A 22,830-nucleotide genomic window follows, 5' to 3' on the forward strand; every position below is an offset into this window, starting at 1 on the left:
ACACCAGAGGCTTCAGCACAAGGTTTGCGCTGACTGATGATTGAAGCACTGAGAGAGCACCGCACCGCTGCAGCTGACATCTTTCAGGTCAGACATTGACCCCAGGCCTTGTTGGCGTTCTCATAAGGGTCGCAATTCTCCAGAAAGGTTTCGAAGTGTGGGAGCGAGTAGGAATTGCTGTGAGCTTCCCGCTGCTCAGCCCAGCGAGGCCGTCAACACGATTCAATATTAATCGGCCCACTTAGAAAGGTCCCACAGGCTTCCCGCCGCAAATGAAGGAAGGTCAACCGATTGGCTGGGACTGCGATCACAAGCCCCCCACTAACAAGGTCCAGCAGCTCTTAAACAGCCCTTGCTCAGCCAACCCCAGTCAGTTCACAGCCATGTCGCCCAAGATTCGGTGAGACGGACCTGGGGAGGCTGCTAGATGGGGTGAGACCTTGAGGGATGTCCTGTTGCCCCAGGAGTCCCGCAAGGTCAGCCATAGGGCAGCCAGTGCTGCCTTGGGCGAGGTGGTGGTGGCTGTAAGCTCAGGGTGTGTGACCAGGAGGACTGGCCCCCAGGTCTACGCCCTACACCGGGCATCACGGGTGAGTTGACACCAACGGCCCATCCTCCCAAGTCCTTTCCGTGTGCATCCGCGCCCCCCCCCCCCAACCCTCTATCCGGTCCCCAACCCTTCTTTCACATCCCCCCTTCCACCAGTGCTAACCACACGTGTGGCTAACGATCCGCTCTCTGTGCCTCCGCAGAAGAAGCTCTCGCACAATCGCCGGGAGAGGGCCCAAACTGGTGGAGGTGTGGCAGACTTAAGAATACTCAGCGCCTTCGAAGAGTGGGCCCTGGAGGTGACTGGGGTGGCTGAGGACAGAGGGGTCACCCACGCGGAGGTTGGCGGATGCTGCAGCGATGAGGAACCACCGGGCCCCATCCAGAGGGCCTGTCAAACGAGAGTTATTATTGCCTTACTGAGTGACCCATCCCTCCCACTGACCACATGCCCATTCTCCCGCAGGTCCTCCAGCCGCTGGAGCCGGCCCATCCCCCACACTGACCACATGCCCATTCTCCCGCAGGTCCTCCAGCCGACGGCCCATCCCCCACACTGACCACATGCCCATTCTCCCGCAGGTCCTCCAGCCGCTGGAGCTGGCCCATCCCCCACACTGACCACATGCCCATTCTCCCGCAGGTCCTCCAGCCGACAGCCCATCCCCCACACTGACCACATGCCCATTCTCCCGCAGGTCCTCCAGCCGACGGCCCATCCCCCACACTGACCACATGCCCATTCTCCCGCAGGTCCTCCAGCCGCTGGAGCCGGCCCATCCCCCACACTGACCACATGCCCATTCTACCGCAGGTCCTCCAGCCGCTGGCCCATCCCCCACACTGACCACATGCCCATTCTCCCACGGGTCCTCCAGCCGATGGCGCCGGCCCATCCCGGGCGGCCCCCTCTCCAGCCTCCCGGGAGAACACCTTGGAGGAGAGCTCAGAGGAAGACACAATCGATGTGTCACAGCTGTCATCCCCACCCTCTACAAGCACAGAAATACGCACCTCGGTGGGGAACATTTGTCAGGCTTCTGGGGTACAATCTGGTGAGCACCACACAGCTGCTGATGGACATCAGGTGGAGGCATGAACCCCCCGGGCGAGACAGTAGTCGGAGGTCTGCTGGCTCCCAGGATCTAGCTGGGCCCCAGCCTGATGCTGAGCCTCTGGTACAGGGTTACCCGGAGCTGATGGAGACGTTAGGGAGCGGCCGGGACATTCAGAGAGAGATGTCAGCGACACTCCATAAGGTCCATAGCCGATTGGAGGAGTCCCAGAGGCTATGGGCACAGGAGATGTCGCCGGCAATGAGCGGTACCGAGGCCGACACTGTTAGGGTGGTGACCGCAGTGGAGAGCCTGGTGCACGACGTCGGCACCATTAGTGAAGGTGTCCACAGCGCCGCGCAGTCGGTGACAGCCATGGCTGAGGGTCTCGGCAAAATGTCCGACTTGTTGGGGGATGTGACCCAGTATCAGGCTGACCCTGATATGGTTCAGGTCCCGCTCTCAGATGGGAATGGTCGAGGTGCCTCAGAGCATGGCCAGTTGCTGGGGGACGTGTCCCAATAACTGAGGAGCATTACTGAGAGCGTCGACACCATGGTGCAGACCATAGGGAACCGCCAGACTAGCAGAACCAGATGATGCAGGGGCACCCGGGGCTCGAACCAGCTGCTCCTCCATCCCAAGGTGAACCCCAGGGCCCTATGGGTACCAGCAGGAGAAGGGTGCCAAACCGGACCCATCCCAAGGAGCCACCAGCTCCCCCGAGCGTCTGCTGAGGTGACGTATCGAAGTCAGCGCACAGGACAGGGCGGCACGGCTGTGCATGTGCCGCTGGCAAGTGCACCACGGACTTCCAGCCCCACAGCTCCCAGAGGATGCCGTCAGGAACATCGAAGGCCATGGGACGAGGTAAGCAGCTGGCTGCCTCCACCTCAGATGCTGCATCACAGCCTGGTATGGCAACTGCTCGGCCCAAGATCACAAGAAACTGCAGAGTGTGGTGAACTTAGCCCAACGCATCACACCAGCTTGCCACCCCCACATTGATTCTGTGTACACCTCCCGCTGCCTCAGGAAGGCAGACAGCATTATCAGAGACCCCTCCCACCCAGGCATTGCCTTCTTCCAGACCCTTCCATCAGGCAGTAGGTACAGAAGTCTGAAGACCCGCATATCCAGCCATAGGAACAGCTTCTTCCCCACAGCTACAAGACTCCTCAACGACTCCCCCTCGGACTGATCTGTTCACTGTAAGAACACTATTCACAATGCCCTATCCACGACAGCCCTTGATCTGCACTGTAACCAATCACTATTTGTTGGTGTACCACTTTCAATGTTCTTTGTTGATTATTCTTTTCTCTACTATGTATGTACTGTGTACGTTCTGTGTAGGTACTGTGTACGTTCTGTGTAGGTACTATGTACGTGTGTACGTACTGTGTACGTTCCCTCGGTCGCAGAAAAATATTTTTCACTGTACTTCGGTACATGTGACAATAAATATCAATCAATCAGCCCTCAGGAGATACCCTGGGCATAGCGGTAGAGCTACGAAGGTGGAGCACGTTGAGGATCATTGAGGGCACTGGGGGAGGGGAAGAGGGTGGGGGGTAGATCAGGGGTGGGGGGGGTGAGGGCGTGGGGGGGAGACTGGAGCTACACATCGGGAGTGGGTTATTGTATGACCCCTGTGACACATTAAAAACATTTAAGCACGATCAGTATGACGTTCTGTCACTTTCTTCCGCAGTGCTGGCCGACCTCCAAACTCTTGGCCCATCTCTCCAGGCATCACCCCCCACCCCGTGGCACTCACCCTCCCTCCGGCCGTGGACGTCTCCCCCGGAGCTGTGTCCCATCCCCTGGGTGTTTGGATGTTGGCTGCTGCGTGTGTGGTATTGCCTCCTGGAGTGTTCAGGCACAGTGTCCGGGCACAGTGTCCGGGCACAGTGTCCGGGCATCACGGTCTGATTGGGATGCTGGGCAATGACTCACATATGCTACATGGCCCACCCACCCATGGGAATACACTTAACCACAATTGCCAATTCCCTATTAGCGATAGTCTTCAGCCGCACGGCCAGAGGCCTTGGCAGTCGGTGGGGGTTAGAGATGGTCGGTGGGGCAGACGGGCAGGGAGAAGGGTTGCCCCCCAAACGGGCACACACCGTCCAGGGGTTGGCATGGTGGTGTCGCATGGGTTTCCCTAGCACCTCCCCCCTTCTCATGGGAGCCCACTCCTCCAGAGGGTGCCCCCCCCCCATCCTTATCCAGCTGAGGGACCCCCCCACTGAGCACAGGGCCAGCAAGCCCAGTTCCCCCAGGCTCTTTGTGAGCAAGGATGGCTACTCCCCTCCTCGGCTCCCCACAGAAGCCCTTCCGCCAAGGTCACGTTTTTCAAAAGGAGCACTAATCGGCGCCAGCGTCAGCACATGCTGGGGGGGGGGGGGGGGGGAGGAGGGGCGGCGGGGGGGGGGGGGGGGGGGGCGGCGGCGGGGGGGGGGGCTGAATGGCGGGAGGCTGTTGGATATGGGGTGGCTCTCGTTAATTATATGGAAATAGGGCTTAAGTGGTGTTAATTGGTTTCTAGCCACGCTACTCCAAGATCCCGGTGTTGCCGACGGGAGCAGGCCGGTTGCATCAAAAACTGTTTGCTGCCTGGCACGATTCTCGTTTCCGGCTTCTCCCGCTATTCACCGGCCTCGTTTCGCTCGAGCGAGAAAGCAGCGAGGCAGGATAATCATGCCCCAAGGAAGCTTCGGGCAGCCGGGAAGTTAGTCGAGTTGCCGGGCTGGATTTATCCAAGGCAATTGGCTGATGGTGCTGGTCAGACACTATCCACTGGAAATGTTAGCTGTGCAATCAGTACTCGCAGGGAAAAGCTATTGTTCATGGTGGCTCCATTTTCTGTTCTCTTGCTACTTTCCCTCCAGCCCCTCCGTGGGTCCGACTTTGCCGCCACGGAAGACAGCGAAAGGAAGACAGAGAGACTTGCATTTCCATAGCACCTTTCACAGCCACAGAACATCCCCAAGTGCTCACAGCCAACAAAGTTGCTCTGATGTTTAACACTTTTGGAATGTCAGAAACGTGGCATCTGCTTTATACACAGCAAGATCCCAAAATCAACTGTGTGATAATGACCAGATAATCTGTTCCCATAATGGTGGCTGGGGTTAAATATTGTCCAGGATCCTGGCAATACCTGGGCTGCTGTTTTCAGATCGTGCTGTGGGCAGTATTACATTCACCCGGGAGAGTCTAATGTTTCACCCTCAGGCGGTGCGGCAATGGGAATGTCAGCCTGGAGTTCCAGCGTGAAAGTTAACCCCGCAACATTCAGAGTCAGAGACGACAGGGCTAATGTGGGGAAGCGGCAAGTCCGGTCCTTGGCCAGTGCCTTACAGACACAGGATAGTGACGAGGTGTAGGTGTAATCCTCCTCTGATTCAGTGATGGGGGGAGGAGGTGGGTAGGTGGGGTTGAGGGAACTGATGAGACAGACGACGGGCAGGTGGGATTAAGGAATATTTAGAAATGGCGGGAAAGTGAATTTGGGATTATGACGAGATGGTGGATAGCTCTATTTTGAGAGGATGGGGTGAAAGATATTTTGAGAAGGAAGGTTGCATTGGGAAGGATGTGTTAGAGGGCTGACAGCACTATCATTGTCAAAACACACAAGCTAAACTACCACATTTAGGAAAGGAAGGTATTGGAGAGTCAGCACAGATTGATTCTTAAATGTTGCTAATGTGCCTGCTTCCACCACATCCTCTGGCAGCGCATTCCAGGCACCCACCACTCTCTGCGTGAAAAACCTACCCTGCACATCTTCCGTATGATTATAAGGGAGGCAGCACTGTAGCACAGTGGTTAGCACAGTTGCTTCACTGCTCCAGGGTCCCAGATTCGATTTCCGGCTTGGGCCAATGTGTGGGATCTGCACGTTCTCCCCGTGTCTGCGTGGGTTTCCTCCGGGTACTCCAGTTTCCTCCCACAGGCCAAAGATGTGCAGATTAGGTGGATTGGCCATGCTGAATTGTCCTTAGTGTCCAAAGAAGTTAGGTGGGGTTACTGGGTTACATGGATGGGATGGAGGCGTGGGCTTAAGCGGGGTGCTCTTTCCGAGGGCCAGTGCAGACTCGATGGGCTGAATGGCCTCCTTCGGCACTGTAAAGTCTATGATTCTATGATTCACCACAAGTGTTCAGGCTGGTCTCTAATGGAATTCCTGGCTTCCAGAGTGTGGGATGGATCCACGAGAGAGATGCTGAACACTCTGATTCACCGTTGTGAAGCTGTCCAACATCAACATTTCAGCAGCAGAATGATGGTCACCTGTTGCAAGGCCCACTCCATAGCTGCCTGGACATTGGTCCACCCAGTGATATCAGCCTGAGGAGGGTGCTGCTAGGTCATCGGCAGCATGGCCACATGGTGCATTTTGATGACGCTGTGTCAGCCTCTGGAGACAGGAGTATTAAAGTGCACTGGAATAATTTCCATCATTGAAATGTCTCAGCGTGATGTTAGCGGAATGTGAGGCTTTAATGGAGAGGAAAGTGAGTGTGGTCATGGTCACTGGCCGTGGGACCTCTGCGGACAGGATTGGGCATGTGCTCAGGACAAGCACTGATTTCAGCAGAATAATCTAAAAAACAAAATGTATTGAGGCTCGGCGACCCACTTTGTCTCCATCTGCTCAACCCCAATGTTTCCCTCAATGTCAATGTGATGAATGGTATCAGTAGCTGCTGTAACGGTACCTTACCTTTAATGCATTGGCCCTTTAAGACCGGGCTTGGAACCCTGGGGGACTCCGCCTCTGGCTCCGCCCCCAGGACACGGTATATAAGGTGAGGCTCACTCGGCAGCATGTGATGAGCACACTTCTCAGCTGCTGTTCAGTTCTCTGATGATTAAAGCCTTTGAATCATCTATCTTCTCTCCTGTGTCGTAATTGAGGGTATCTTAGCCACCGAGCCCAAAAATGCATTGGACCCCTTGCTACTTGATGCAGGATTGTGACTGCCCCAGTCGTACTTTCCCCAAGGGCCCTTATAACAAGTGAATAATGAGGACTTTACTGCCAGCGCTCTGAGCTGGAATTGACAATCACTCCTTTAAGGTGTATTTTTTTCTTTGTCTTGATGGCTTTGTTGGGTTAATGACATCCAGCTCGGCAGGGTCTGTTCCAAAGGGTAAACTTTGTGAATGGTCTCATTAGCCTCATTAGTCTTCAGAGGATTACTGTGCTCTCTGCTGTAATCATCCCCCTCATTTTCCAGGCGATGCCGTGTAATTTCTAAACCACCCTTTCCCAGTGACTGAGTGCCGACCAAGCACGCGCTCCACTACAATCCTGGGCCATTGAGTGTGCGCACATTCACCTGTCAAAGGGTCTGGGCAGACTGATGGGCAGTGTGCACAATAAGAGTTTCTATCAGGAAGGTCAGAGTCTCACACCAGCTAATCCAAACTGTAAGCTTTATCGAGCTAATATACCTGCCGGATCACAGGGTGGGATGAGCATGTCAGTAATTAACAGCGTAACTCTTACAGAGTACAGCCGCTTCGAAATCCAACAATCCTGGAAAGAACACCTCAGATATTCTTTATTCTTTATTTGTGAAGCCCATGAACCCCTCAATTAGTTTCCTGTCTGTACCCCATTGTTGAAGATTCAAAGTTCTATCTGTCAATCATCTTTATCCTTCAATTAGATTCATAGGGCAAAATTCTCCAACCCCCCCCCCGCAGGGTCGGAGAATCGCCAGAGGGCACCGAAAACCCCGCCCCCGCTGTGGCAGAAATTCTCCGCCACCCGGGAATTGGCGGGGGCGGGAATCGAGCCACGTCAAGCGGCGAGCCCCCTGTGACGATTCTCCGGCCAGCAATGGGCCGAAGTCCCGCCGCTGGGAGGCCTCTCCCGCCGCCGAGATTTGAACAACCCCTGTGGCGGCGGGATCGGCGGCGCGAGCGGGCCCTCGGGGTCCTGGGGGGGGGGGGGGGGGCGCGGGGCGATTGGACCCGGGGGGGGTGCCCCGACAGTGGCCAGGCCCGCGATCAGGACCCACCGATCGGTGGGGGGGCCAGTGCCGTGGGGGCACACTTTCCCTTCCGCCGCAGCCACGTCTCCGCCATGGCGGGGGCAGAAGAGAATCCCCCGGCGGCAGCTGCCGCTGACGTCACCACCGGCGCATTCGCGAACCGGCAAAGGCCTTTCGGCCAGCCCCGGCGCCGGGCGGCGGGCCAGAAAGGCAGCTGGTGCCGGTTTTCGCGGCAGTCGGCATGGTGCCAACCGCTCCGGCGCGGGCCTAGCCCCCAAAGGTGCAGAGAATTCTGCACGTTTGGGGTGGCCCGACACCGGAGTGGTTGGCACCACCCCCCTACGCCGGGACCCCCGCCCCGCCGGGTAACGGAGAATTTCGCCCCAGTTTGTATATCATTCCTGGGTTTCTGTTAATCTACACAAATCCAACTCCACAAAATATCTTGATTAAATTGCAGCAACGCCATCGGCCCCACCTGCTCCTCTTGATTAGATTCCAGTCTGTAACTCACTCCCGGGTATCTGTTATTCTATATATAAACCTCTCCGAACCCCTCGATTAGATTCCAGTTTGTAACTCACTCCCGGGTATCTGTTATTCTATATATAAACCACCCTGAACCCCTCGATTAGATTCCAGTTTGTAACTCACTCCCGGGTATCTGTTATTCTATATATAAACCACCCCAAACCCCTCGATCCGATTCCAGTATGTAACTCACTCCCGGGTATCTGTTATTCTATATATAAACCACCCTGAACCCCTCGATTAGATTGCAGTCTGTAACTCACTCCCGGGTATCTGTTATTCTATATATAAACCACCCTGAACCCCTCGATTAGATTCCAGTCTGTAACTCACTCCCGGGTATCTGTTATTCTCTATATAAACCACCCCAAACTCCTCGATTAGATTCCAGTCTGTAACTCACTCTCGGGTATCTGTTATTCTCTATATAAACCATCCCAAACCCCTCGATTAGATTCCAGTCTGTCACTCACTCCCGGGTATCTGTTATTCTATATATAAACCACCCCGAACCCCTCGATTAGATTCCAGTCTGTAACTCACTCCCGGGTATCTGTTATTCTATATATAATCCACCCCGAGCCCCTTGATTAGATTCCAGTCTGTAACTCACTCCCGGGTATCTGTTATTCTATATATAAACCAACCCGAACCCCTCGATTAGATTCCAGTCTGTAACTCACTCCCGGTATCTGTTATTCTATATATAAACCACCCCAAACCCCTCGATTAGATTCCAGTCTGTAACTCATTCCCGGGTATCTGTTATTCTATATATAAACCACCCCAAACCCCTCGATTAGATTCCAGTCTGTAACTCACTCCCGGGTATCTGTTATTCTATATATAAACCACCCTGAACCCCTCGATTAGATTCCAGTCTGTAACTCACTCCCGGGTATCTGTTGTTCTATATATAAACCACTCCGAACCCCTCGATTAGATTCCAGTCTGTAACTCACTCCCGGGGATCTGTTATTCTATATATAAATCACCCAAACCCCTCGATTAGATTCCAGTCTGTAACTCACTCCCGGGTATTTGTTATTCTATATATAAACCACCCAAACCCCTCGATTAGATTCCAGTCTGTAACTCACTCCCGGGTATCTGTTATTCTATATATAAACCACCCCGAACCCCTCGATTAGATTCCAGTCTGTAACTCACTCCCGGGTATCTGTTATTCTATATATAAACCACCCCGAACCCCTCGATTAGATTCCAGTCTGTAGCTCACTCCCGGGTATCTGTTATTCTATATATAAACCACCCCGAACCACTCGATTAGATTCCAGTCTGTAACTCACTCCCGGGTATCTGTTATTCTATATATAAAGCCCACAAACCCCTCGATTAGATTCCAGTCTGTAACTCACTCCCGGGTATCTGTTATTCTATATATAAACCACCCCGAACCCCTCGATTAGATTCCAGTCTGTGACTCACTCCCGGGTACCTGTTATTCTATATATAAACCACCCCGAACCCCTCGATTAGATTCCAGTCTGTAACTCACTCCCGGGTATCTGTTATTCTACATATAAACCACCCTGAACCCCTCGATTAGATTCCAGTCTGTAACTCACTCCCGGGTATCTGTTATTCTATATATAAAGCCCACAAACCCCTCGATTAGGTTCCAGTCTGTAACTCACTCCCGGGTATCTGTTATTCTATATATAAACCACCCCGAACCCCTCGATTAGATTCCAGTCTGTAACTCACTCCCGGGTATCTGTTATTCTAGATATAAACCACCCTGAACCCCTCGATTAGATTCCAGTCTGTAACTCGCTCCCGGGTATCTGTTATTCTATATATAAAGCCCACAAACCCCTCGATTAGATTCCAGTCTGTAACTCACTCCCGGGAATCTGTTATTCTATATATAAATCACCCCGAACCTCTCGATTAGATTCCAGTCTGTAACTCACTCCCGGGTATCTGCTATTCTATATATAACCACCCAAACCCCTCGATTAGATTCCAGTCTGTAACTCACTCCCGGGTATCTGTTATTCTATATATAAACCATCCCGAACCCCTCGATTAGATTCCAGTCTGTAACTCACTCCCGGGTATCTGCTATTCTATATATAAACCATCCCGAACCCCTCGATTAGATTCCAGTCTGTAACTCACTCCTGGATGTCTGTTATGCAGTCCTGAGGGAGTACTGTATTGTTGCAACTGCCTCGATTTTAAGTATGTTTATTGAAACAATTTCATAACATTTTAGAAAACCCAGCACAGCCCAAAACAACAGAATGCAAAAAATCAGAAGCAAGTCTAAAAGTAAAGAAAAACACAACTCATAATTAACTTCAATACAAAAAACAACCCTAACCCCCCCACCCCTTTCCCGAACAACTGATGGTGACTAACTCCTTAAAAAAGGAATTAAATGGTGACCGTCCCAGAGGGAATGTCTCCATCGATCTCCTGATGAAGAAGTTGACCTACTCCAAATGCAGGAAGAGCCCATCACGTCTATGGGGGAAGCACAGGAAAGTTCTTGTTTGTTTTCTGGTCAATATTTATCCCTCATAAATCCCAATAATATTATTATTATCAACCACTCAGGTTGTTTGGTGTGTGCTGAAGTTGTGGCAGGTACCCAGTAAATGCCGGGCTCTTGTCCTGCATTGTGCTGGTGTCCGAGACTCATCTTTATTCTGGTGTTGCAGGTATTGACAATTGATTGGGTCAGAGAAATGAATACAAACTCTATCTTTTCTCAGCCCCACCAGCTATGTTGACTGTGGGGCATGCCTACGGGTATTAACGGGGCATGAGGAGTTGGTACACTGCATCCGTTATGGCAACAAGAAGGTTGTAAGTGGTACCGACGATGGGTAAGATGTACATCCTTCACCCATTGTTACTCACTGGGCATGTCTGTATGTCTGTCTGAACTGTGTCCTGGGCCATGTGGGTCATTGTATCGCCTTCCACACGCCCTCTCTACCACAGAGAAAAAACCCCACTGTTTTAACGCTCACCTGGGCAATACATCTGCTGGCTCAGACACAGGAAGCCGTACTTACCAATTCCTGAAAAGGCAAAAGCAGTCAGCTGGGTTTAAACCCCATCAGACCTTTGATCTGCAAGCTTTTCATTCAGTTCTTTTTGATATTGATTTTACAAAGCTCTGATTGACAGTTCTGGGACCATTTGAGAGTTAACTGTTTAGGGGGTATCTGGGGGGTCTCTGTGGGGCGTCTCTTTATATAGGGGTCTCTGTGGAAGGTCACTTCTTCAGGGGGTCTCTGGTGGGGGGGGGGGTTGGGTTCCTTGCCATTCTGAGGGGGAGGGGGGTTACCCAGAAAATCCAGTGTGGGGACTGAATTGCAATACACGGGGAGGGTAGCCCAGCCGCGGGAGGTTGCTATAGGGCCGCACGCATAAAATGGCAGCCTGGGGGGAGTACTGCAGTGTCAGAGGGTCAGTACTGAGGGAGTGCCGCACTGTCAGAGGGTCAGTACTGAGGGAGTGCCGCACTGTCAGAGGGTCAGTACTGAGGGAGTGCTGCACTGTCAGAGGGTCAGTACTGAGGGAGTGCCGCACTGTCAGAGGGTCAGTACTGAGGGAGTGCCGCACTGTCAGAGGGTCAGTACTGAGGGAGTGCTGCACTGTCAGAGGGTCAGTACTGAGGGAGTGCTGCACTGTCAGAGGGTCAGTACTGAGGGAGTGCTGCACTGTGAGAGGGTCAGTACTGAGGGAGTGCTGCACTGTCAGAGGGTCAGTACTGAGGGAGTGCTGCACTGTCAGAGGGTCAGTACTGAGGGAGCGCTGCACTGTCAGAGGGTCAGTACTGAGGGACTGCTGCACTGTCAGAGGGTCAGTACTGAGGGACTGCTGCACCGTCAGAGGGTCAGTACTGAGGGAGTGCCGCACTGTCAGAGGGTCAGTACTGAGGGAGTGCTGCACTGTCAGAGGGTCAGTACTGAGGGAGTGCTGCACTGCCAGAGGGTCAGTACTGAGGGAGTGCGGCACTGTCAGAGGGTCAGTACTGAGGGAGCGCTGCACTGTCAGAGGGTCAGTACTGAGGGAGTGCTGCACTGTCAGAGGGTCAGTCCTGAGGGAGTGCTGCACTGTCAGAGGGTCAGTACTGAGGGAGTGCCGCACTGTCAGAGGGTCAGTATTGAGGGAGCGCTGCACTGTCAGAGGGTCAGAACTGAGGGAGTGCTGCACTGTCAGAGGGTCAGCACTGAGGGAGTGCCGCACTGTCAGAGGGTCAGTACTGAGGGAGTGCTGCACTGTCAGAGGGTCAGTACTGAGGGAGCGCTGCACTGTCAGAGGGACAGTACTGAGGGAGTGCTGCACTGTCAGAGGGTCAGTACTGAGGGAGTGCTGCACCGTCAGAGGGTCAGTACTGAGGGAGTGCTGCACTGTCAGAGGGTCAGTACTGAGGGAGTGCTGCACTGCCAGAGGGTCAGTACTGAGGGAGTGCGGCACTGTCAGAGGGTCAGTACTGAGGGAGCGCTGCACTGTCAGGGGGTCAGTACTGAGGGAGTGCCGCACTGTCAGAGGGTCAGTACTGAGGGAGTGCCGCACTGTCAGAGGGTCAGTACTGAGGGAGTGCCGCACTGTCAGAGGGTCAGTACTGAGGGAGCGCTGCACTGGCAGAGGGTCAGTACTGAGGGAGTGCCGCACTGTCAGAGATGTGTTTGTTTGGGTCAAGTGTACACCGAGATTCCGTCTGCCCTCCCAGGTTGATATAAAAGATGTGATGGTGCAATTTGAAGAATTGCAATGTTCTCACTAGTATTTATCCCTCAGCCAATATCACCTGAACAGGTTTCTCATTTATTTACCTGCTCTTTGTTGCGGGAATTTGCCTGTCACACTGCCTACATTAAAACAGCAACAACACTTCAATAAATGCTCCTTTGGCTGTGAAGCACTTTGGGACATCATCAGGTTGTGAAAGTTGCTGTAAAAAGCCAAGTTGTTTCTTTATATGAAAATGTCGGACAGGAAATAAAACAGCTGCTCCATCTGGGCTGTCAGCTCCTGTTTCAGTCGGGTTTCTCTCACTCAGATTCATACAGGTGGTAAGGGAGGAGAAACGCAAAATAAAACCAACAATCTAATCAGGGGAAAGAAATCCGAACAATCAAATCTGACCCTTCCGTGCCTCACCCTTCTCACTAATCCAGCAGGTCACACGGACCGTGCTCTCTGTTATTTAGCATTTCAGCTTGGTTGATATGATCTCCAATCTGCACAAGATCAGAGGAACAGGAGGTCATTCAGTACCTCGAGCCTGCTCTACCAGTCAGTTAGATCAATGCTGATTCCATCTACCGTTCAGGTTCCATAATCCTTAAACCAGGAACTACTCCAGCTCTCGTAATAAAGAAGCAAATCAGCATTCAGAACAACAGCCAGAAACTTTTCTCTGGGGGAAGAAACTTTATGTGGTATATGAACATGTGTGTGAACATGTGTGTGAACATCTGTGCGGGCATCAGTGAGTATGTGTGAACATGTGTGTGAACATGTGTGAGAGCATGTGTGTGAGTATCTGTGAGCATCTGTGTGGGCATCAGTGAGTATGTGTGAACATGTGTGTGAATGATGTGGAGATGCCGGTGTTGGACTGGGGTGAGCACAGTAAGAAGTCTTACAACACCAGGTTAAAGTCCAACAGGTTTGTTTCAAACACGAGCTTTCGCAGCGCAGCTCCTTCCTCAGGTGAATGGAGAGGTATATTTCTACACCACCACCAAAATGGACCCCATCAGTCTCGCGGCAGACACGGAGGAAATGATCAGGCGAATGAGGCTCCGGGAATTCTTCCACAGACCCCAAGAGGCCGACAGCGAATCCAAGGAGACGACCAATGAACCGGAACAGGAGACCGCGAGATCTGCGGTGCAGCAAACGAAAAGGAAAGAGTCGAATTGGACCCCTCCGGAAGGCCGCTGCCCGAGACTCGACATGTATGCTGAAGCCATCAGGAGTCGTGTCAATGCCAGATTCATCAGTCGCATTCACAGGGCAGCCCCGAACGTCACCCAAGCACAACGCAACGCCATCCGCGCTCTCAAAACCAACCGCAACATCGTCATCAAACCAGCAGACAAAGGAGGTGCCACCGTCATACTGAACAGAACGGACTACTGCAAAGAAGTGTATCGACAACTCAACAACCAGGAACACTACAGACAGTTACCCGCAAATCCAACCAAGGAACACATCCGCCAACTCAACAGACTGATCAAGACCTTGGATCCAGATCTTCAGAGCACCCTACGTGCTCTCATCCCACGTAATCCCCGCATTGGGGATCTCTACTGCCTCCCGAAAATACACAAGACCAACACACCCGGCCATCCTATTGTTTCAGGAAATGGGACCCTGTGTGAGAACCTCTCTGGCCACATCGAGGGCATCTTGAAACCCATCGTACAAGGAACACCCAGCTTCTGTTGCGACACGACGGACTTCCTACAGAAACTCAGCACCCATGGACAGTTGAACCAGGAACATTCCTCGTCACAATGGATGTCTCGGCACTCTACCCCAGCATCCCCCATGACGACGGCATTGCTGCAACAGCCTCAGTCCTCAACACCGACAACTGCCAATCTCCAGACGCAATTCTGCAACTCATCCGCTTCATTCTAGATCACAACGTCTTCACCTTCGACAACAAATTCTTCATCCAGACGCACAGAACAGCCATGGGGACCAAATTCACACCTCAACATGCCAACATCTTCATGCACAAGTTTGAACAAGACTTCCTCACCGCACAGGACCTTCAACCGATGTTATACACCAGATACATCAATGACATTTTTTTCCATCCCACCATCAGACTCACCATGGACTATTCTCCAAATTCTGTTGCATTCTTGGACACACTCACCTCCATCAAGGACGGTCACCTCAGCACTTCGCTTTACCGCAAGCCCACAGACAACCTCACAAAGCTCCACTTCTCCAGCTTTCACCCGAAACACATTAAAGAAGCCATCCCCTATGGACAAGCCCTCCATATACACAGGATCTGCTCAGACGAGGAGGAGCGTAACAGACACCTATAGATGCTGAAAGATGCCCTCGTACGAACGGGATATGGCGCTCGACTCATCGATCGACAGTTCCAACGCGCCACAGCAAAAAACCGCACCGACCTACTCAGAAGACAAACACGAGACACAACTGACAGAGTACCCTTCGTCATCTAGTACTTTCCTGGGGCGGAGAAACTACGACATCTTCTTCGCAGCCTTTAACACATCATCAATGAAGATGAATATCTTGCCAAGATCATCCCCACACCCCCACTACTGGCCTTCCAACAACATACCACTCCATTCACCTTAGGAAGGAACAGTGCTCCGAAAGCTCGTGTTTGAAACAAACCTGTTGGACTTTAACCTGGTGTTGTAAGACTTCTTAATGTGTGTGAATGTGTGTGTGAATGTGTGTGTGAATATGTGTGTGAATGTGTGTGTGAATGTGTGTGTGAATATGTGTGTGAATATGTGTGTGAATGTGTGTGTGAATGTGTGTGTGAATGTGTGTGTGAATGTGTGTGTGAATATGTGTGTGAATGTGTGTGTGAATATGTGTGTGAATATGTGTGTGAATATGTGTGAATATGTGTGTGAATGTGTGTGTGAATATGTGTGTGAATATGTGTGAATATGTGTGTGAATGTGTGTGTGAATATGTGTGTGAATGTGTGTGTGAATATGTGTGAATGTGTGTGTGAATATTTGTGTGAATATGTGTGTGAATGTGTGTGTGAATATGTGTGTGAATGTATGTGTGAATATGTGTGTGAATATGTGTGTGAATATGTGTGTGAATGTGTGTGTGAATATGTGTGTGAATGTGTGTGTGAATATGTGTGTGAATATGTGTGTGAATGTGTCTGTGAATGTGTGTGAATATGTGTGTGAATGTGTGTGTGAATATGTGTGTGAATATGTGTGTGAATATGTGTGTGAATGTGTGTGTGAATATGTGTGTGAATGTGTGTGTGAATATGTGTGTGAATGTGTGTGTGAATATGTGTGTGAATATGTGTGTGAATATGTGTGTGAATGTGTGTGTGAATATGTGTGTGAATATGTGTGTGAATGTGTGTGTGAATGTGTGTGTGAGTATGTGTGTGAATGTGTGTGTGAATGTGTGTGTTAATATGTGTGTGAATATGTGTGTGAATGTGTGTGTGAATGTGTGTGTGAATATGTTGTGAATGTGTGTGTGAATGTGTGTGTGAATATGTTGTGAATGTGTGTGTGAATGTGTGTGTGAATGTGTGTGTGAATGTGTGTGTGAGTATGTGTGTGAATGTGTGTGTGAATGTGTGTGTGAATGTGTGTGTGAATATGTGTGAATGTGTGTGTGAATGTGTGTGTGAATATGTTGTGAATGTGTGTGTGAATGTGTGTGTGAATATGTTGTGAATGTGTGTGTGAATGTGTGTGAATGTGTGTGTGAATGTGTGTGTGAATATGTGTGTAAATATGTGTGTGAATGTGTGTGTGAATGTATGTGTGTGAATATGTGTGTGGATATGTGTGTGAATATGTGTGTGAATGTGTGTGTGAATGTGTGTGTGAATGTGTGTGTGAATATGTTGTGAATGTGTGTGTGAATGTGTGTGTGAATATGTTGTGAATGTGTGTGTGAATGTGTGTGTGAATGTGTGTGTGAATGTGTGTGTGAATGTGTGTGTGAATATGTGTGTGAATGTGTGTGTGAATGTATGTGTGAATGTGTGTGTGAATGTGTGTGTGAATATGTGTGTGAATATGTGTGTGAATATGTGTGTGAATGTGTGTGTGAATGTATGTGTGAATGTGTGTGTGAATGTGTGTGTGAATGTGTGTGTGAATGTGTGTGTGAATATGTGTGTGAATGTGTGTGTGAATGTGTGTGTGAATGTGTGTGTGAATATGTGTGTGAATGTGTGTGTGAATATGTGTGTGAATATGTGTGTGAATGTGTGTGTGAGTATGTGTGTGAGTATGTGTGTGTGTGTGAATGTGTGTGTGAATGTGTGTGTGTGTGAATGTGTGTGTGTGTGAATGTGTGTGTGAATGTGTGTGAATATGTGTGTGAATGTGTGTGTGAATATGTGTGTGAGCCATCCTGTGAGAGAGAATGGCCCCAATGCCGCACGGAGAGGTGTCACACATGATGATGAGAGGCTTGGTGGGATCACAGTGAGTCAGTAACCCGGAAGACGAAAGCTGTTTCTTCACCTGTCCGAAAGCCATTTCCTGTGGCCTGCTCCACGCCCAGTCTTAGTCCTTCTTCAAAAGCAGATGCGGGGGGGGGGGGGGGGGGGGGGGGGGGAGTATCGTTGCAAGATTTGGGATGAAATTTCCACAATAGTTCACTAACCCTGAAAACAATTGTAGGTCCGTGACACTCGTAGGGGAAGGGCCTGCTGAATGGTGCGCACCTTCTCTGCAACCGGGTGTAAGCGCTCGGCATCAACCCAATAGCCCAAATACACCAAACACACCTCCTCTTTGCCGTGACAAACACACCTGGCTCTCTGCAGGCGGACACCAGACTCCAAAAAACACCAGAGAAATTCCACCAGCGGGTCCAGATACTCCTACTCAGTTGCTCCGGTGACCATCACGTTGTCTAAATAAATTGCTACACACTGTAACCCACACTGGATGTTCACCATTACCCATTGGAATATAGCACAGGCCGTCGACACGCCGAAAGGCAATGTGATGTACTCTTACAGGCCGCGGTGTGTGTTGATCGTGACGTAACAGGCTGGAGGACAAATCCAATTCCAGTTACAAATGTGCATGATTCATGCCAAGTTTAGTAAATGAAAATCCATCTGCTAATTTAGTGTAAAGGTCCTCAATGTGGGGCATCGGGTAGCAGTTCAAACGCAAAGCCGTAGTCACCGTCAGTTTGTAATCCCCGTATAACCGGACCGTCTTGTCGCCTTCGATACCGGAACCACCAGCTCTGCCCAGTCTGCAAACCGCAGGGGCCGGGTGATCCCGAATTTTTCAAGCCAGCTGAGCTTAGTCTCTACGTTTGCCGGCAATGAAAAGGGACTGGATGAGCCCAGAAATTGCTCGGCTGCGCATGGGCGTTGACATGGATTTTGGACACAGCACCTTTAATCTTCCTCAATCAGGGCTGGAAGACATCAGGATATTTTCCCAGTACTTTGCTCAGGCCTCAGATTCTATTTGGAAGATGCGTTGTCAATTAAGGTGCACATGGCGCAACCAGTCATGGCCCAGAAAACTGGGGCCGTGTCCCTTCACTACATCTTCTGGCAAAGATGATTGATGAAGGAAGGGCGGTGGATGTTGTTTACATGGACTTCAGTAAAGCCTTTGACAAGGTGCCTCATGGCAGACTGGTACAAAAGGTGAAGTCACACAGGATCAGAGGTGAGCTGGCAAGATGGATACAGAACTGGCTCGGATGCGGAAGGCAGTAGAAGGGTGTGTTTCTGAATGGAAGGTTGTGACTAGTGGTGTTCCCCAGGGATCGGTGCTGGGGCTTCTGTTGTTTGTGGTGTACATAAACAATTTGGAGGAAAATGTAGCTGGTCTGATTAATAAGTTCGCGGATGACACCAAGGCTGGTGGAGTGGCAGATACTGTTGAGGATTGTCAGAGGATACAGCAGGACATAGATAGGTTGGAGACTTGGGCAGAGAAATGGCAAATGGAGGTTAATCCGGACAAATGTGAGGTAATGCATTTTGGTAGGTCTGTAGAAAGTCAAAGAGATCTGGGCATATGGTCCACAGATCTTTGAAAGTGGCATCACAAATGGACAAGTCAGTCAAGAAAGCATACGGAATGCATTGCCTTCATTGGACGGGGTATCGAGTATAAAAACTAGCAAGTCATGCTACAGTTGTACAGAACCTTGATAAGTTCATACTTGGAATATTGCGCACAATTCTGATCGCCACAATACCAGAAGAATGTGGAGGCTTTGGAGAGGGTGCAGAGAGAGGTTTACCAGGATGATGCCTGGTATGTGGAGAGGCTAAATAGACTGGGACTGTTTTCATTAGGAAGACGGAGATTGAGGGGTGACCTGATAGAGGTCTACAAGATTATGAGGTGCATGGATAGAGTGGATGGGCAGGCACTCTTTCCCAGGGTGGAGGGGTCAGTCACCAGGGGGCATAGGTTTAAGGTGCGTGGGGCAAAGTTTAGAGGAGATGTGCGAGGCAAGGTTTTTACACGGAGGGTGATGAGCACCTGGAACGCGTTGCCAGGGAAGGCTGTGGAAGCAGATACATTAACATAATCCTAGGGCGGGATTCTCCGTTGCCCGTCGTAACGCGGGTTTCTGGCGAGAAAAATCGGTGTTAATCACTCCGGCGTCGGGGCCTTCTTTTAAGCTGGCAATCTCCGGTCCCGGAGGGGCCAGCAGCTGACTGACGCGATACGCGTCAGTTTTACCAGCTGCGGAAGTGGTGAGACCCGGCGTTTTTTGGAGGAGGAGGAGGAGAGAGACAGACCCGGCATTTGGGGGGGGGGAGACCCGGCATTTGGGGGGGGGGGGGGTTGCGGCATCGGGGGGGGGGGGTTGCGGCATCGGGGGGGGGGAGTTGCGGCATCGGGGGGGGGTTGCAGCATGGGGGGGGGTTGCGGGCAGCGGCGTGCAGAGAGGGGGGGGGCGACGGATGCCCGGGGCCAACTGTACGCCGCTGCCCCCTACCCCAACCCCCCCCTCACCACCCCTACCTCCCTCCCCAGCACTCCTACCCCCCTCCCCACCACCCCTACCTCCCTCCCCACCACCCCTACCTCCCTCCCCACCACACCTACCCCCCTCCAACGCCGCCCCCCCATCTCTCGCAACGCCGCAACCCCCCCCCCCCTCAACGCCGGGTCCCCCCCCCCCCTCAACGCCGGTACCCACACCCCGTCCCCCTCCCTCTGAAGGCCGGTACCCACACCCCCCCCTCTCCTCCCCCCCTTCCTTCCTCCTCCCCCCTTCTTCCTCCTCCCCCCTTCTTCCTCCGTCCCCCCCCTTCCTTCCTCCCCCCCCTTCCTTCCTCCCCCCCTTCCTCCCCCCCCCCCCCTTCCTCCCCCCCTTCCTTCCTCGTTAGTGGGGGGGGGGTGCGGCGTTAGTGGGGGGTGGGGGGTGGGGGGGGTGGCGTTGGAGGGGGGTAGGGGTGGTGAAGGGGGGGTTGGAGTAGGGGCAGCGGCGTGCAGAGGAGGGGGGCGACTGATGCCCGGGGCCAACGCACCGTCGCCCCCCCTCTGCACGCAGCTGCCCCTACCCCAACCCCCTCACCTCACCACCCCTACCCCCTTCACCACCCCTACCCCCCTCCAACGCCGCACCCCCCCACCCCCCACCCCCCACTAACGCCGCACCCCCCCCCCACTAACGGAGGAAGGAGGGGGGGAGGAGGAAGGAAGGGGGGGGAGGAGGAGAGGGGGGGGTGTGTGGGTACCGGCCTTCAGAGGGAGGGGGACGGGGTGTGGGTACCGGCGTTGAGGGGGGGGGGACCCGGCGTTGAGGGTGGGGGGTTGCGGCGTTGCGAGAGATGGGGGGCGGCGTTGGAGGGGGGTAGGGGTGGTGGGGAGGGGGGTAGGGGTGGTGGGGAGGGGGGGTAGGGGTGGTGGGGAGGGGGGTAGGGGCGTTGGAGGGAGGTAGGGGTGGTGAGGGGGGGGTGGTTGGGGTAGGGGGCAGCGGCGTACAGAGGGGTGGGGGGCAACGGTGCGTTGGCCCCGGGCATCCGTAGCCCCCCCTCTCTGCACGCCGCTGCCCCCAAACCCCCCCCCATGCCCCCCCCGGATGCCGCAACCCACCCCCGATCCCGCAACCCCCCCCCCTGATGCCCCCCCCGATGCCGCAACCCCCCCCGATGCCCCCCCCGATGCCGCAACCCCCCCCGATGCCCCAACCCACCCCCCGATGCCGCAACCCCCCCCGATGCCGCAACCCCCCCCTGATGCCGCAACCCACCCCCCGATGCCGCAACCCCCCCCCCCGATGCCGCAACCCACCCCCCGACACTGAACGGCGTCAACCATCATCAATGGTTGACGCCGTTTTAAAGCAACTGTGATTTTCGACGACGTGACCCATGGCCACGTCGGCGGGACTTCGGCCCATCCGGGCCGGAGATTTGTGGACACTAAAAAAAAATGAAATCCCGCCGGCGCCAGCTGTTTTCAGAGGCTGCCGGCGGGATTTGCACAACGCCGGTTTTTGGCCGGTGGGAGATTTAAAACCCTGCGGGAGCGGAAATAACGCCGCTGCTCGCCGATTCTCCGACCCTGCGTGGGGTCAGAGAATCCCGCCCCTAATCTCTACCAGGGCAGCGGACCTCTGGCCAACCTGCAGCTCGTGCTCACGTCAGGGCCCAAAGCCACATGTCCCATAATGACTTGGTTCTCCCTCTGCTGATTATGGGGAGGTATCCCGTCAGGACAACTCAGTCTTTGGCCAATGGACCAGGCCTACACAGTGCTTCGCCCAGACAGAGTACCGCACTGGGGGGGGCGGGGGGGTTGATCGGCGGAAGGGGGCATTCCTCGACACATTAACTTCCATTTCCTGGATTCCCTGCACCCCACATTCGGCGCTTTCGAGTGATAGGGAAATTTTCGCAGCTTGCTGCAGATTTAAAGACAATTTGGCCAACAATTTATTTTGAGTGGCCACATTATTGACCAAGTGGTCGCGCAGCATTTCTGACAGGGACATACCATAGTCACAGAATTCAGCTTTTTTTTTCCTAATCTTGACAAAATACGGTGACGGACTCACCCGGGATCCTTTCTGTTTATTAAAGCAACATATCTGCACAATTCCGTCGGTTTCGGTTTGAAATGTTGCCCCATTAGTGTTACTAACTGCTCAAAAGTATAAGTGTCAGGCACCACAGTGTAGGTGAGGCTCTTTCTCACACTGTGCACCACAGGTAGTTAACAAAATAACTTCCTGCCAATCATTCTCCATGATACTATTGGCCCAGAGAAAGTTAAACATTCTTTCCCCCATACTGAATCCAATCCTCCACATTAGAGTCAAACACATCTAATCTTCCAGACTGAGACATGGTCAATGAGAAGATTCTGACCTGTAGCCAGCAGTGGACTGGTCCATATTTAACAACTCAGTGACTAACTTAAATGAGTTTGCCACCACCGTCAGTCTTCATCAGCAAATGTGTGGACGACTGCGTGCCAAAGAAAGCAGTACGTACGTTCCCCAACCGGAAACCATGGCTCAATCGCGAGATTGACTCCCTACTGAAGGACAAATCTGAGGCGTTCAAGGCAGACGACCCTGACCGATACAAGAAATCCAGGTAAGACCTCCGCAAAGCCATCCGAGATGCCAAGAGAGAATATCAAACCAAGCTAGAGTCACAAACAGACTCTTGGCGGTTGTGGCAAGGACTAAGCAACATAATGGGCGACAAAGCGAAGCCGAGCAGTATCTGCAGCAGCGCACCCCTCCCCGATGAACTTAATGCATTCTATGCTCGGTTCGAGCAGGTAACCAACAATCCGCTATCGAGTGCCCCAGCAGCCCATAATTCACCCATACCAACCATCACAGCTTCCAAAGTCAGATCGGCCTTCCTGAAAGTGAACCCTCAGAAGGTGACGGGCCCGGACGGGATCCCTGGTCGTGCACTGAGAGCCTGCGCATACCAGCTGGCAGAGATG

The 22,830-nt window shown here is 52.6% G+C and overlaps 1 protein-coding gene across 1 annotated transcript in view; it reads left to right on the forward strand.

Moving 5' to 3' along the window:
• LOC119979437 (solute carrier family 2, facilitated glucose transporter member 5-like) overlaps positions 1–22,830 on the forward strand; it is a 257,810-nt gene that overhangs the window by 76,352 nt on the left and 158,628 nt on the right. The window lies entirely within an intron of this gene.

This window comes from Scyliorhinus canicula, chromosome 16 (genome assembly GCF_902713615.1).
Source record: "Scyliorhinus canicula chromosome 16, sScyCan1.1, whole genome shotgun sequence".
Taxonomy (NCBI): domain Eukaryota; kingdom Metazoa; phylum Chordata; class Chondrichthyes; order Carcharhiniformes; family Scyliorhinidae; genus Scyliorhinus; species Scyliorhinus canicula.